Source organism: Dama dama, chromosome 21, assembly GCF_033118175.1.
Source record: "Dama dama isolate Ldn47 chromosome 21, ASM3311817v1, whole genome shotgun sequence".
NCBI lineage: Eukaryota > Metazoa > Chordata > Mammalia > Artiodactyla > Cervidae > Dama > Dama dama.
The window spans coordinates 66,924,447-66,938,022 of NC_083701.1; the positions used below are offsets into that span (position 1 = coordinate 66,924,447).

The 13,576-nt window shown below is 44.4% G+C and overlaps 1 long non-coding RNA gene across 3 annotated transcripts in view; it reads right to left on the reverse strand.

Annotated features, from left to right (window-relative positions):
• Positions 1-2,671: 2,671 nt before the first annotated feature.
• LOC133042794 (uncharacterized) overlaps positions 2,672-13,576 on the reverse strand; it is a 36,292-nt gene continuing 25,387 nt past the window's right edge. For 2 of the 3 annotated variants that reach the window (XR_009689582.1, XR_009689581.1), the window contains exon 3: positions 2,672-3,299. This is a non-coding gene — a long non-coding RNA (uncharacterized LOC133042794). The remainder of the gene's footprint in view (positions 3,300-13,576) is intronic. The other variant, XR_009689584.1, reaches the window with a different exon arrangement.

A 13,576-nucleotide genomic window follows, 5' to 3' on the forward strand; every position in this document is an offset into this window, starting at 1 on the left:
CAAATGCTCTTTCCAGGTGGCACACACATTGTATGTGGTGCTTTTGTTCACAATTCCTCTTTCCTGTCCCTCCAGGAAGACTGCACGTCCTCATCTGAACTCAGGCAGAAAAGAATGGCGTCTCAAACTTTTAGAATGAAAGGACCTCGGGGAGGCATCCCAAGAAAGCCATGTTTGTTAAGACAGTAGGAGGGCATGTGGATTTCACCACAAAAAGGACGTTCCAGAAGGCATGGGAAATGGAGTGGGCCAAGAGGCAAGGGTAGCGGGAGCAAGGGGAGCAGGGGATGGCTGGAGATGTTGAGTGGTGTTGAGATGAGAGCCTGGAAGGAACTTATATTCCATCCAAAAAAACGATAGGGAGAGAGCTCTGGGGGTTGGCTGGCCTCACGGATCTAACCGACTCTGGTTCCAACTAGAAGCAAGATGGTTTCTGTGCATGACATAGGCTCGGGGCTCTGGGTGATGACCCAGGCTGCTGGACTGCTGTTCTTGCGTCCAGTCAGCAGTCTACACCCTTTACTCTCAGGTTTGAATGGAACTGATTCTGATAAAGTCCAAACTGTTAGGAGACTACAGAGTTCATGTCTGGTTAGAAGAAAACAAAGTACCCATGAAAAGAGGTTTTGTAATGTAGTCGTTGTCTTCAGAAGACCGTTTAGAGGAACTCTGAATATTAGTGAGCGAGGCCTTTCTTCTCAAGGATTTGTTCGTCCAAACAAGTTGTTGTCAGGGGCCTGAGAGGATTGAGATTCAAACAGATAAAGAAGACTGGAAAAGACTGCTGGCCTAGGCTTCAGTTTTGCTAGAGATCAATACCAGAGGAGAGGCAAGAAGGCTGGACTCTAGAGATAGCTTTATCATTATTCTTATTTACGGATGAGGAAACCGAGGCACAGAGAACTGGACCCAAATCACTTAGGTTATAAATAGCAGAGTAGGAGCCAAACCTTGGTGCACTCGACTCTGCATCTGTGTGTAAGGGAAAGGAGAAGTTGCTTTCTGCAGGATGAGCTGCAACCTCAGTTGTGTAACCCAGGGCTTTCACCCTGGTATTCCCCAGCAGAGCCGTGGGAGACTAACTGATAATACACTAGACTATAAGAATATACAGTCCCAGATTTACCAGAATGATACTTGAAGACATTTCCATGATTTTGTTTAGAGGAAGCAAAATACAGTGCCCAGGGTTACTAGACTTCAGGCTGTCTCCCAGTGCTGAAGGACAGGTGGTAGACCCTAATGAGGAGGAGGCCAGGTTAGATGCAGTGAGAAAGAGTTCTGTATTCCATTATTCAAGTCTTCCAAGGGCTCAGGGGTGAGGAGTGAGAGCCTGCCCTGAATTTGATAACCCTGGGAGGATATTAGGGCCCAGATTCTTGTCTGGTTCAGTGGTTCTCAACTTTGGCTTCAGTTGAGTTGCCTGGTGAGCTTTAAAAAGTGTCAGAGCCTGGCCCTAGGCCCAGAAACTGATTTATTTGTCTTGAAGTTAAGGCCCAAGCATCAGTATTTAAAACAAAAAACTCCCAGTTATTTCAGTGTGTGGCCTGAGTTGATAATCTACTAGCAGTGATAATGACCTTCGGCATGTCACATTCCTCTTTGGTCTTTAGTATCATCACCTGTTTTTTAAAAAAAAAATTATTTGCTAAAAGCTCTCACTGCCAATATTTTTATATGAGGTTATGTTAAGTGATTTTTAATGTGCCAGGATTAAATTTCATGAATCTCTTCATGATGTAAGCGTTTTAAAGTACTTTTCATTTAGGGTTCAGGGTGTACTGTCATCAGTGTTTCCATTAGTACCTAGAAACAGCATGGGGTCAATGCTGAGTCTGAGGCTTGAGACTCATAGTGACTCATTCGCCTTACACAGAAAAGAACAGCAACCTCCAAATTTGGACCATGCGAATCCTTCCCCCCTAGAAGAAGCATCTCAAAGATGTAGCCCCCCAGAAAGTGAGTCACTGGCACCATCTTCCATTGCAAAGAGCAGCCCTCACTAATAATGTTAGGTAGAAAACAGGACTCTAGAAAGTACATGAAAGACAATTTTAAGTCAATAGAGAAACTTTACATACATTCAAGATTCATACATAGAACAGCCACTATGGAGAACAGTGTGGAGATTCTTAAAAAACTGGGAATAGAACTGCCATACAACCCAGCAATTCCACTGCTGGGTATACACCTCGAGGAAACCAGAATTGAAGTAGACACATGCACCCCAATGTTCATCTCAGCACTATTTACCATAGCTAGGACATGGACACAACCAACATGTCCATTGGTAGATGAATGGAAAAGGATATAAAGAACAGACTTTTGGACTCAGTGGGAGAAGGCGAGGGTGGGGTAATTTGAGAGAATAGCTTTGAGACATGTACATTACCATGTGTAATACAGATGACTGGCACAAGCTCTGCGCATGAAGTAGGACACCCAAAGCCAGTGCTCTGGGACAACCCAGAGGGATGGAGTGGGGAGGAAGGTGGGAGGGGGAAACTTTTGTATACCTGTGGTCAGTTCATGTTGATGTATGGCAAGAACCATCACAATATTGTAAAGTGATTATCCTTCAATTAAAATAATTTTTTAGAAAGATACACTTTACAAATTTTTTTTAATTCATACATACATTCGAGATTTTTCTTTTTAAATTGACATCCACAAGATGTGTAGGGGAAATTATGAAAGATTTGCTCTCAAAGAATATCGTGTTTTATTTTTACATTTTTCTAAGGGGTAGAGGTTTAAACAAAATTTTTTCCCAGCAGACGGAGGCATATCCTCTTATAAGTGTCTTCAGCCTCAGCATCTGGAACCTTCCCAGTCCCTTCTCTTGGTTTCATCCCACAGCAGGCTATGCCCTGAAGACCACTTGGGCTTCTTTCCACTCAGCTTCTATGGCAGACGTTTAGACATTTAATCGCCAGCACGTTTATTCTGAAATAATAAACCAATAATAAACCCAAGAAATGAGAAGGAAAAATTTTGTATGGCCCCCCCCTGTAAGGCATAGACGACGCAGGGACGCATGTGGCTCAGCACCGTGTCCTCAGCAAAGGGGCTCCGTGCCCCTTCTTGCCTTGGCCCTGTTCATCAGCCTTCAGTGCCATAACCGAGTGGCTAGGGTGGGTGAGGTGAGGCGCGCAGACCTGGAGGCAGGCGGCCTGGTCTGGAATCCTGGCTCTGAGCTCAGCGGGGACGTGGTCATCTGCAGGTCACTTATCCACTCTGAGTCCCTTCTCCCCAGCTTGTGCAGCAGAGATGATATGAATGCTGACATCGCAGAATTGCTGGGAGGGGGGGAATAAGATGATCCATGTAAAACATTTAATGTGGTGCCTGGCACTTAGTACGTGCTTAGTAAATGTGAATGTGTACCTTAAAGGTAACTCCCCCTTCAGCGTTCTCCATTTTGCCTTAAACATGTCTTAGCACCCCCAAGCTTGCCTTCTAGCAGGAGACCCGAAGCAGCCCATTAAAGGGAGCATCAAAGCACAGGAGCTTTTCACCTAAAGTGCCTTCCTGCGCTGTGCCAGGTCTGTGGTAAGAGAGGTGCCAGCTTTCAGTCAGGAGTCGAGCTGGTAACACGTGGGTCACTTCCTAAGGAATCATGACACTGCGTCTTTTATATTAAGTGTCTTCGACTCTGGCCAATACCAAACATCCAAGTGTGGACATCTATAGGCAGAGCTGGTGCAAGGCGATGATTTCCCCACTGCGTGAACTTCACCGCTGGACACCCCTCCGTTTGCTCATCATTGATTCTAACGTGACGAAAATGGAAACTGCTAACCCATGTGTCAGTACTTGTGCTAGAAACACGCCCTGCTCCCCGGCAGGAAGAAAGGAAAACACTCTTAAACTTCCCCTTTCATGGTCTAAAATTCCTGCTGCAACTTCAGATCAGCTGTCCACTCATCAGCTCACAATCTGAGCCCAGCACCAGCCATCCCAAGACCTGAACCAGCAAAGGAAGGAAGTCCTGAAGAAGCCTTCACATGGCTGCAGCTTGTCACAGTGGACAAGAAAGGAGCAAATTTTAATCCAGGAACTTGGGGATTTTAAAAGACCCGTCTTCTGAGTAGGGCTTCCCTGGTGGCTCAGTAGTAAAGAATCCGCCTGCCAATGCAGGGGACACAGGTTCCATCCCTGGGTGGGGAAGGTCCCCTGGAAAAGTAAATAGCAACCCAGTCCAGTATTCTTGCCTGGGAAATCACATGGACAGAGGAGCCTGGCGGGCTACAGTCCATGGGGTCGTAAAGGAGTCAGACATGACTTAGCAACTAAACAACAACATCTTCTGAGTAGGGCTCACATTGTTGTTCGGTCACTAAGTCATGTCCGATTCTTTGCGACCCCATGGACTGCAACACACCAGGCTTTCCTGTTCATCACCATCTCCCAGAGTTTGCTCAAACTCATGCTCATTGAGTCGGTGATGCCATCCAACCATCTCATCCTCTGTCGTCCTCTTCTCCTCCTGCCTTCAATCTTTCCAGCATCAGGGTCTCTTACAATGAGTCAGGTCTTCGCATCAGGTGGCCAAAGTATTGCACCTTCAGCTTCAGCATCAGTCCTTCCAGTGAATATTCAGGATTGACTTCCTTTAGGACTGACTGGTTTGATCTCCTCACTGTCCAAGGGACTCTCAAGAGTCTTCTCCAGCACCATAGTTTGAAAGTGTCAATTCTTCAGCGCTCGGCCTTCTTTATGATCCAACTCTCACATCCGTACATGACTACTGGAAAAACCATAGCTTTGACTATAATGCACCTTTGTCTGCAAAGTGATGTCTCTGCTTTTTAATATGCTATCTAGGTTTGTCATAGCTTTTCTTCCAAAGAACAAGCATCTTTTCATTTCATAGCTGTAATCACCATCCACAGTGATTTTGGAGAGAAAATAAAGTCTGTCACTGTTCCCATTGTTTCCCCATTTATTTGCCTTGAAGTGATGGGACCGGATGCCATGATCTTTGTTTTTTGAATGTTGAGTTTTAAGCCAGCTTTTCACTCTCCTCTTTCACTTTCAGCAAGAATCTCTTTAGTTCCTCTTTACTTTCTGCCATTAGTGTGGTATCATCTGCATGTCTGAGGTTATTGATAATTCTCCCAGCAAACTTGACTCCAGCTTGTGCTTCATCCAGCCCGACAGTTCACATGATGTACTCTGCATATAAGTTAAATAAACATGGAGACAACATAGAGCCTTGACGAACTCCTTCCCAATTTTGGGAAACCAGAAATTGAACCAGTACAAGCTGGATTTAGAAAAGGCAGAGGAACCAGAGATCAAATTGCCAACATCTGTTGGATCATAGAAAAAGCAAGAGAGTTCCAGAAAAACATCTACTTCTGCTTCATTGACTAAAACCTTTGACTGTGTGGATCACAACAAGCTGTGGAAAATTCTCAAGGCTGACTTAGTGACCTTAATAAATTGAGACTCTAGCCCATAGAGGGCAGACCTGCACCGAGGACTGGATCTCATTTTTTTATTGGACTTTGGTCTCTGGAAAAGCACCCAGAACATTCCTAAACCTCAGGCATTTCAGTTTTTCATCAAAGTCCGCCTTCTGTGTTTAAAGATACCTTGTAGTGGTGAAGCTAAGTGTTTTTTCTCTGGCTGAAAATAGAAATCCTCCCCAGTCTAAACCACCTGCCCCTGTTCTTAAGAGAAGAGGACAGGCACCAAGCAGTAGAGCAGTCTCACCCAGGAAGTTTCACAACCCTTTCTACACGGAAGCACGTGTCATCTGAGCTTGTGAACCCCCCTGGAAAATGGAACACTTGAACTGATTCACTTCGAAATTCAACTCCTTGAGCACTTCAAGGAATATAATTCGACCTAAAGTTAAAGAGGAGCAATGAAATGACTTCTCACAACAAAAGATGGGAAAGCAAGGTGACGGACTTGGCGGAGGCGATTGAGGAAATTGCAAGGGTGAGCCAATTTGTGCTGACGGGCCTTCTGAGACCAGGAAACCTTATCTTCATGACCTTTAAGCCTGATTGTTCAACACAGATGTTCCCAGAATACAGTGATTTGCTTTTATTTTAAGGCTTTTTTTTTTTTTTCATTTAAATATACAGAAAGCAAAACAAACAATTTTTATACTCTCACTTTTTTATGCATCAAAATACAACATATAAAAATGCAAAAATCTCTCCACTAACCCCAAAGGTAAATATTGTCCATTTGATGTCCATCCTCCTGAACTTTTGGATGGTTGGATGATAGAGATATTCCTGAATTTTTTTCTTAAGAAAAATGGAGTACTGATACATAGATATATTATCCTGCTATTTGTTTGAATCTTTTAGGGGAGGGGGCTTAACCAAGTAGTATATCATAGATATCTTTCCAAAGACATTACTTTGCAACAAAGTTTCATCTAGTCAAGGCTATGGTTTTTCCAGTAGTCAAGTATGGATGTGAGATTGGACTATAAAGAAAGCTGAGTGCTGAAGAATTGATGCTTTTGAACTGTGGTGTTGGAGAAGACTCTTGAGAGTCCCTTGGACTGCAAGGAGATCCAACCAGTCCATCCTAAAGGAGATCAGTCCTGGGTGTTCATTGGAAGGACTGATGTTGAAGCTGAAACTCCAATACTTTGGCCACCTCATGCAAAGAGCTGACTCATTTGAAAAGACTCTGATGCTGGGAGGGATTGGGGGCAGGAGGAGAAGGGGACGACAGAGGATGAGATGGCTGGATGGCATCACTGACTTGATGGACATGGGTTTAAGTAAACTCTGGGAGTTGGTGATGGACAGGGAGGCCTGGCGTGCTGCAATTCATGGGGTCGCAAAGAGTCGGACACGACTGAGCAACTGAACTGAACTGAACTGAACTGAAGATATCTTTCCAGACCAGTATGCATAGATTTATCTCATTTATAATGGCTCTGTGATATTCCATGGTTATGGATGTTCTAACATTTAACTGTTTTTCTGTTTATGGAGATTTCTGTTTCATCATTTTTCTGTTAAAGACAGTGCTCAGGCAATATCTTTGTAGAGATATCTGTACACTTACTAGTATGCAATACTTCCTACAGTTTATTAAAAATGGAAATTCTGGTCAGATTCTGCATTTGTAAGAAGCTTTCAGGTGATGCCTGGTCTATGGACCATATTTTGAGCAGCCAGGTCATGTAAACAATCCATCAAATAAAAGTCCAACTAATCTAAGATCTATCCACATGCCAAAGAGACCCTGTATAGACCTCCTGGTTGATGACGCTGGTGGAGCCAAGCCTTTCCTACTCAGTGAAGTTATCTCAAACCATCCTAATAAGCCCCTCTACCATCTAAATACTAGCAAATGACCACAGTTGATGTGGAACAAATGATTTGCCTAGGCAAGCCCTGTCTGAATTCATGGTCCATAAAATTGTGAGATTAAATGGTGGTGGCTTTAAGGAAAAAAAAAAAAAGGATTGCTTGATCAAATTAGCACATTTAAAATTTTGATGATACTGTCAAATTACCCTTTCACAAGATTGCGTCAATTTATGTAGTGGTATGAACTATGGATGAGAGTGACTAGTTTCTTCCCTAAAGGAATGGGATGAAGAGTCTGTATTTGTTTATCATTATTAGCATTTTAAAATATATTTAATGACAGGAAAGTGTACAGAATAGGCTAAAATAGTGGTCCATACACATTTTATTACTTTTTGCATTAAATTTAATAATTATTTTTCTCCAGAAAATTGTCCACTTCAGCTGAATTGTTAAATTGAGATTTCAACCCACATTTGGTTAACTTCAAAGCCTAAACTCATTTAGGCCTGGAGCAGAGACGGCAGGCGGAGCCCTGTACTCAGGATACCAGAAGACAGCTGAGTCAGCTCGTCAGCTGCTGTTCCAGTTCCCTGTTGGCTGCCCGGGCAACCATGAGCCCATCACCCAGGGAGCTCCAGGAGGATGAGCCTGGTCCCCCTCCATGCACTGTGTCTCCCAGTGAGAAAATGAAGGCTCAAGACAAAGTCACAGAAATACTGATGTTGTTTTAGTTATTACAGAGAACAAATTACTGATCACAAAAGCCCAAGCCAGGTAATCATCACAGAATTTAATGACATATATTTGCAAAGCAGAAAAAGACACAGACATAGAGAACAAATATATAGATACCAAGGAGGAAGGGGTGGATGGGAGGAATTGGGAGACTGGGATTGACACACATACGCTACTGATGCTATGTAGAAAATAGATAACTAATGAGAACATGCTGTGCAGCACGGGGAGCTCTATTTAATGCACTGAGTGACCCAAGTGGGAAGGAGATCCAAATGGGAGGGGGTACATGTATATGTGTGTCTGATTCATTTCACTGTACAGCAGAAATTAACACAACAGTGCAAACTCCCAGTTTACAGCTATATATATATATATATATATATATATATAACTCCAAGTTATAGTTTATTGGAGTATAAACTATACTCCAATAAAAATTAAAGAAAAATGGCATATAGGTAGTATATAAACTGTATATCTGTATTTTTTCCTTTTACAGTTCATTATAGGCAGTAGGCTCTATAGGGCTTGAATAGCATCTTTACTCCCACTCTCTTCACCCCTCCGTGAGCAGCTGCTGCTGTTCTTACTGTAAGGGCTGGATGCCAGGAGCTGCCCGTTTTACGTGATGTGCCAAGCAGTTCTCAGTCCTGTCACTCTAACTCGGTCCCTGAATTGATTGCCTCATTTGCTGTAATATCAAAATCTAAAGCTGAGCCCTTGTGAAATTCCCACTGGGCTACCTGTCTTCCTGCCCCTCCGTAGAGCCTGTTCCTGAGGGACACCCCTCCTCCAGCCCCACAGACCAGCCTGGGTGCTCCACCATCACCCCACACCAGGTCGGTGTTCTCCCAGTCATCACCGAATGCTGCCCATCGCCCCCACCCCACCCCGCATGCTGCCCCCTGACCACTGATGACCACAGCCACTGCTACCGGCATGCTGCAAAGATGAGGGCCTTCCCATTCTCCCAGGGGTTCTCTCAGAGGTGATAGCCAGCAGCCTTTCCAAGGTCACGGTCACTGGCACAGGCTTTCAGCTCTGCAGGAGTCCACCGGCCAGCGGGGGCACACACTGAATCAGGAGGTGCAGGGCAAATGAGGCAGGAAGCACATCAACTACATAGTCAACTGATACACCACCTGCTCGTCCACTTAACTCCAAGGAGCAACATTTAAACACGGGAAGGAACTGTGACTGCTCTTGTTAGGAGCTCTAACAGCCAAGCTCTCTTCAGGGTCTAAGCTTGGCATGTCCTGAAGGAACGTAAGTTGTTCCCTGTGTCTTTTCTGAACAGGGGTCTCAGGGAGAGAAGACATCATCATCTTAGTAAAACAAAGCCTCAGAACTGGAAAGGACTTGGGACTAAATCATTAATCCAGCCCTTTTGTTTTATAGATGAGTCAACAAACAGGCTTGGAAAGTTGAAGGGTTGTGCCTGCATATACACAGATGAGGGGTGTCAGGACCTTTTTTTTAAATAAGAGGAGTCTTGTGCGCTGTGTGCGTAGTTGCTCGGTCGTGTCCAACTCTTTCACGACACCATGGACTGTAGCCCGCCAGGCACCTCTGTCCATGGGGATTCTCCAGACAAGAATACTGGAGTGGGTTGCCATGCCATCCTCCTCCATGGGACCTTCCCAACCCAGGGATCTAACCGAGGTCTCCAACGTTGCAGGTGGATCCTCTACTATCTGAGCCACCAAGAAGAGTCTTGGAAACCATCAAGTCCATCCAGGGACAGGGGGGCCCCTGGGAAGGAAGATCTTTAATGCCTTACCCCTACCTTAACCTGCCTAATTCTCCTCCCCCTCACCTTGTCAGATGTGTGATACAACCACAGGGTCCCCTGAAAGCTTTGTCCCTCTATCTCCCCTTCCTCAACCAGGACAAACCACTCCTGCCTAGCCTATCAGCAATTCCCCCAATGAAACCAGCTCCCCCAGTTGAAAAATAAGCTGATAAATAAATGCCCCTCTCTCCAGCTGTTAAGCGCTGATAATGGCTTCTAGTGGTTCTGCACTCGCATGGATATTCTCCCTTTAACTTAATTTTTTTTAAGGTAACACACTCAAATGGCCCAAAATTTAAACAATATAAAAATTCTCATTTCTGCACCTACCTGCCTTCCATTGTGCCAATTCACAACTCTCTGCAGGTAACCTTTTTTTTTTTTTTTTAGCTTCTTTTGTATCTCTTCAGATACTTTACACTCATAAAAGCAGACATAGATATATATTTACAGAGAACTCCTAAAGAGGTCTCAGAACTGTAAGCCAAAGAAATCCTGCTAATAGTAAAACTATAGACACTCAGAAAATCTGAGCAACAGGTCTTTCCCAGCAATCCTTTAGTCATGACTTGTGGCTGCTTTCTTGCAGTTAAAGTTCTCAGCTCTAAAGAAAATTGGTTCCAGTGGGACTCTTTTAACAAGTTCAACACCCAGAAAGAACTACAACCTTTGCCTCGTTTCTAGGTCTGAAAGGAAGAAAGGGTGAGATTAGGCGAGTTCTTGAGACCCATCTCTTCATTGGTTGATTCATTTGTTGACCATTCCTATGGACCAGGCGCTAAGCCAGGCCCCAGGACACAGATATAATGCCTGTGCTCACTGCAAAAGGAAGACAACTTAGACCAAGGCTATTATTTAGGTGATGTCAATTGCAACTGACAGAATATCCAACACAAAGAGTCTCTATTTTAAAAGGTCTGTGTAGTCAAAGTTATGGTTTTTCCAGTAGTCATGTATGGATGTGAGAGTTGAACCATAAAGAAGGCTGAGACAAAGAATTGAGACTTTCAAACTATGGTGTTGGAGAAGACTCTTGAGAGTCCCTTGGACTGCAAGGAGATCCAATCAGTCCATCCTAAAGGAGATCAGTCCTGAATATTCATTAGAAGGACTGATGCTGAAGCTGAAGCTCCAATATTTTGGCCACCTGATGTGAAGAACCAGCTCATTGGAAAAGACCCTGATGCTGGGGAAGGTTGACGGCAGGAAAGAAGAGGGTAACAGAGGATGAGAAAGTCTGATGGCATCACTGACTCAATGGACATGAGTTTGAGAAAACTCAGGGAGATAGTGAAGGACATGGGGTCTCAGAGTTGGACACAACTTAGCAACCGAAAAACAACTCAAATACAAAAACATAGAGTTGACTTTAGATACAGCTCAATTCAGAGCTTCAGCAATGTCACCAGGAGATATCTCTTGGCTCTTTTCCCTCTGGGTTGGTTCAGTCCTCACTCATGGTTGTCTAGGAACACTCAGGTTCATATCATCACTGATTCAGGTTAGTGGAAGTGAATCAGTGCTTCCCGCAAATCCAAATATCTGGAGGTTGAGTGCCCTTAGCCTTGATTGGCTTAACTGGATCACCTGCCCATTTCCAAACCAATCACTGAAGCCCACAGGGATGGAATATACTGATTGGTCTAGCCTAGGTCACACGTTCCACTCTTGGTGCCCAGGGTCAGTTGTTCCCAAAACACAGGTCGAGAGTGAAGGAGAGGTGGTACTCCCCAAATTAAACAAGAGAACTATAGCCATACAAACAAAATAGACTGCTGGGGCACAAAAATAGGAATATCCACTCCATCCCTGTGATTACAAGTGCAGTGAATATTGCAAAGGGGAACTGCAGTGTGCCATGGAGAGTCTGCCCCCAGGGTGAGGCATCAGAGAGACTTCTCCCTGCAGAAGTGGACAGCAACCCAGTGAAGGATGTGGGTTTATATTCATGGGAGGGAAAACTGTCTTGGGAAAGCCCAGATACAGGAAAGCATGAAGCCCTTTCCCAGAATTGAAAGATCTATGATATGACTGGAGCTCAGAAAGCAGGAGTGGGGAGTGACGAAGACCAGATGGGAAAGGAGCCAACAGGGTGGACCTGCCCCTTTAACCCAAGCCATGACCCAATGCCAAGCTCCACATGTGATGTGTTGTGTTCAGTCCTGTCACCCAGCACAGTAATTGGAGACCCAATGCTGCGTGAGTGTGAGGATCAACTCTTACCAGGTCACTTCCTGGCCTTGCCCGCTCTCCAGCTCCTGTTTCTCCCACTCTCGACTTCTCCTGGCCCTGCTGGTCCCACACCCCCAATTCAGAAGGGTGTTCAGAGGGAAATCTGGCCAGGTGGGCATACAAGCTGAGAGCCAGTCCTCAGGACCTGGCCTCACCATACTTACCAAGGCTGCCTCTCCACTGGACACCAACCCTGTGAACTGAGGCCCAAACATACACCGTCTCAAGGCCTGGGGTCCAGGACAAACATGGGGAGTGAGCAGTAACCTTCTAAACTGAGCAGAGGCCACAGGACCAAAAACATGGTCCTGAGTGTTCTCTGGGTGCTGAAAGCTGCTGAAAGCTGACCCAGGCTTCAGCTTTGAGTTCCTGGGGAAATATTTTGTTACCAAGTCCAAGCTTGCTCTGCTCACTGCACAACAGGCCAGTAAAATAGGAGACAATGTGCTGAGGCAAGGAATATGACTTTATTCAGAAAGCCAGCTGACCAAGAAGATGGCAGACTAACGTCTCAAAATAACCGTCTTGTTTGGGTCTGGATGCCAGGTTCTTTTATAGAACCAGAAAGAGAAATGATGAGGAAGTTAAGTAAAAAGGGCAGAATAGAGAGGGAGATACCATGATGAAGTAAAGTAAAAAAGGCAAGCAGTCTTACAAAACACCTCCTGGAATGACCAGCCTCCAGAGAGGGATGTGTTAGTTTCTTCTTTCTTGCCACCATTCACAGGTGGGCAGGGTCAGATTATCTCCCTGGGAGCTGAACAAAGGCGCATTAGTTTAACAGTCAGACAGAGGGGCAGGGTTCTCTGAGGTAGGCCACTATGTATGATTATAATAACAAAAGCAATGAAATGTAAAGTTTAAAGTCAAATAAACAGATCCAACATGGAATTGGCTCTTCACTGTAACAGTTTCATAACTCCTTTGATGAGAGTCATGGGAAATGCAATGTCTTCAGAGTTTCTTATATAGGAAAGCGAGGAAAGCAAGATGAGAGAGCATCAGACCTACATTTAGTGCCTAATGCCGTTTGCCTTAGGTTCTGGGCAGAACTTTCTATTTCCTCTCCAGTTGCTGCTGTTTCTGACATATTTAAAGCTGCCCAGTTTACACAGGTGTTTTTAATTATAAGTTGCCTCACTTTCTGAAAGTAGATTAATAAACAAATGAAAGAAGAATACTATAAGAGTTGTTTTTTGTTTTTTTTTAAATTTCAGGCCCTCTCATGTTTTAAAACATTTCCTTCTCTCAGGTCTATGCTCTCAAAGTGGAATTAGAGCCACCACGGACGGACAGCCAGCTTCCTCTATTTAATCAGTTGCTCGTTAATGCACAATATACAGTTTCCTCCTGACAGTCCAACAAGGGTAACCACAGCTGCAAACACACATCTGTGTTTAGCTAACAGACCAGCAAGGCTCATGCCAATCATCTCTTTTATGCAATACTTTATGCAAATGTGGATAAAGCTCACAGGGGGCCCAATGTCTTCTTCAAGGTGGTTTATGTGCAGAAA